Source organism: Mesocricetus auratus, unplaced genomic scaffold (assembly GCF_017639785.1).
Source record: "Mesocricetus auratus isolate SY011 unplaced genomic scaffold, BCM_Maur_2.0 Super-Scaffold_100010, whole genome shotgun sequence".
NCBI lineage: Eukaryota > Metazoa > Chordata > Mammalia > Rodentia > Cricetidae > Mesocricetus > Mesocricetus auratus.
Window position 1 is genome coordinate 51070882 of NW_024429194.1, and position 3577 is coordinate 51074458.

Here is a 3577-nt window from a genome sequence, read left to right on the forward strand (position 1 = left end):
TGATTCTGTGTTCCTAGGCCAGGGTTGTTCATGTTCAGTTTGAGAATGACTGCTCTCATAATCTCCTTGAGTTGAGAGGTTTGTTTTCGACTTGGATGCACTTCACTCATTTTCCATCTTTTTCTGTTGGCTCGTCATCATAGTCATCACAAGAGAAACTCTATTTCCTAGTATTTTTGCATTGTTTTTCTGGCAACATATTCTTTTAATGAGTTGCAAATGGAGGTGCTTAGGGCAAGTCAATTCTAAACCAGATCACTGATCTGCCCCTACCCCACCCACAGAGATAAGGGTTCTCTGTGGGACAGTCCTGGAACTTCCTTCCTAGACCAGGCTGGCTTTGAACACAGAGATCTACCTGCCTCTGCCTTCCTAGTGCTGAGATTAAAGGTACCAGGCCAGGTACTGACCTATTTTTGAGGTACCCTTTGGTGTGCTTTCTCTTTGTTATGAACTAACCATGTTAGATTTGTTTTCTTTATTTTCCAAGGTCTCTGACTGGTGATCACTGTTAGTTTGTATGCAGTCACTGAGCATTTAGAACATTTTCCTATCCAAACAACCTTGACTATCCTATGTGATACAAAAACAACCCCCAACAAAGCAAGGATTAGAGTCCTGCATTACAGGTCAATTATGCTAATCACTTAGCAGTAAAGTGGGAACAAGGTTCTAAAAGCAGAGCAAATCTGAGGAGATTTCGGAACTTGTTTTGGAACTCGCTTTGGAACTCAAAAGAAAAATAATAAAAATTCAAAATGAGAACTATTATCTGTCAGAGAAAGAACTGTATGCCTGATCATCTCACAGCTCAGCTTTGCTCACACTGAAATAAACAACAACAACAAAATTGCTCCCTGTGACAACCTGAATATCTGGATAATGTGTTCACACACTTTTCATCAGTCCTGCGTTTTGACACTTCCTACAGCTAGAAGTGAATGAGAATCCAGAGGGAAATAATGAATGGATTCAGTCTTGATTTGCGTTGACTCAAAAGGCAATTTTTACATTTTCAGAGACTGAAGGCTGTCATTTGGGGAAATTGCTCAAGGATAAAGATATCCCACCAGGTAAAGGAGGAGCTCGTGTTTTTGAGACATCTCTTCAGTTTCCAGCTTGCAGGTGGATTGGAGGAGGCAGAGGGTTTCAATGTCTGGGTGATATCGCTCACTGAGGACCCCAGTCTCCTCCACACTCAGCAGTAAGCGTGCCTCTCAAAGGAGACAACTGCCCACATGCCTTTTTGTAGCTGCAAAAGCACTTTTGTAAGAAAGCATCGAGGAGGGACTGCATCACCCCTGAGAAAAACGGCTCCCATCTGACACTTCTCTGTTTCCTGGAGTTCTTGTTTGATTGTTACTTTCAAAGATCTGGCCTTGGAAAAATAAGATTTTTCTTAATTTTCCAGGAAAATAAATGCTAACTGGTCCTACAATTGGTAACATGTACCAACTCGAGTGTGGCTTAGCTAGACCAAGATGGGAAACAAAGACAGGTTTCTTGAAGTCAAAAGCACGCATGCCTCATTAGAGCTATTTAGAAAGATTGACACTGATCCCCCATTTTGCTGTTTGATATCAAAGTCATGGATTCATGTTTATAGGCAAGTACTCTGCCACTATGGTATACACCCAACCCTCAGACTTGGGCATTCTTATGGGAATTTTCATGTTTTTTAAAAGAGAAGAAAGACAGGGAATTTAATGTACTACTATACTGTTCTTATTCCTTACAAACTATGACTGTGTGTCATCCTATAAACTGAGAGATTTTCTTTTCAGTGTTGAAATAGATATGATACTCCCACTAGCAGTTTTAAAATATTTAAGATTGCAAGCAAAATCTTTATAGCTGGTTTCAAAACAAACAACAAGCAAACAGTCCTGCCAACTTACCTTGTTTTCTACTTCATGTCTATAAATGATGGATTAATTTAATTCTCTCTGTATGCACCAAGCATATACATCACATAGTATTTCCTGTTGACTAAATTTCACCAAAAGTACAGAGCTATATAAAAGTGTTAATTACAGCATTGCTTATTATAAGTTATTAGAAGGCATCTACATTATGAAAATAAGAATGGGGCTGGTAACATTTTGTACATCTATAAAAAATAACATGTACTCAATAAAGTTATGCATGCCAGAAGGAGATTATAGGGGAGTATATCTTCATAGCATGGAGAGCTGCCAACATGACCCCCAGGGTTCAAACTCCAGTGGTGAAATGTGTCTCTGAAGAAAATATGCTCAAATATACTACTAAAAATCTTGATTAAAATTTAGAAGATAAATTTATATTTTATCCTGGATCTTTTTGTTTTGTTTTGTTTTTTGAGGCAGGGTTCTCTGTATTGTTTTGGAGGTATTCTGGATCTTTTTAAGATTATCCTACATCTCTTGTTGTCTCTTCACTTACATCTTTTGCAGGCACCCTAGTTACCAGGGCCCTTGTTCCATGAAACAAGTCTTCCTGCAGTGCCTTCCATCTCAGCAAACAGTTCTCTGTTCCTCTGGAAAAGTCACCTAAGGGTCACTTAGCACCTTTCACGCCCTAGGCTCACTGGTCCTCCATACTATTTAGAGCCAACTTCTGTTTCCAAGGCAAATTTCCAAACAGATTGTCAATACCTGTCTCTGCCTCTGAAAGCCGGCGAGGTCCATGTAGCCTCTGGCTTGCCTCCTTCACTGCCTAGGTGCCTTAGGGTTGGCTCTTTCTCCCTTAGAAGTTAGGGAGAGCTTCACAAGCCTTCAGTGACATTTCTGTTGCTTGTAGGCAAGTTCAGTTGGATGACTGCCCTATTTCTGGGTTATAGAGACCTTGGGAGGCTGGTCCCAATTCTGCCCAGCCTCATGCTGTGTCCTCTTTTTTTGTTCTCTGCCTTTCTATCCTCTCATCCAGTTTCTTGCCCTGGGGCTGTTTGACAGTCTGTACTCTATTGTAGGAATCTTTGTCCACTTTTCATGCTTCATTTCAGATCTTTCTTTAGATGTTACTTGGAATACTCCCTCCCTCCCTCCCTCCCTCCCTCCCTCCCTCCCTCCCTCCCTCCCTCCCTCCCTCCCTCTCTCTCTCTCTCTCTCTCTCTCTCTCTCTCTCTCTCTCTCATAATCACTCTTTATCACTACTCATCCTATTATAACAGTTGCTTCCTGAGGACTGGACTGTGTCTTGCTCACTCCTCTATCCCTGGTGACCAGTAGAATTCCCAGCGCACACAAAAACAAAATACTATGACCACAAAACCGATGGCTACACGATGATATAACTATACCATTTCACCATTAAAATATTTGCAAATTGGATATTCTGAAGCTATAGCATAGTTGACTTTTTCTAAGTTTCTTTCTCCATGTTGGCCTGGATAAGTAGTTGGGAATAAACAAGTATTTTCTTTATTCTTTTATTCCATAAAAAATGATAAAGTAATTTTTCATTTAGGTTGGCAGCAAAAAATTAATAGGAATTTTAATAAAAGTGCAATGTTAGCAGCCCACAACCTTTGAAATGTGAGGCATGCTGGGCTACATGGTCTTTCATTGTGATCTATGGAAATTTAAAGGTATTAAAC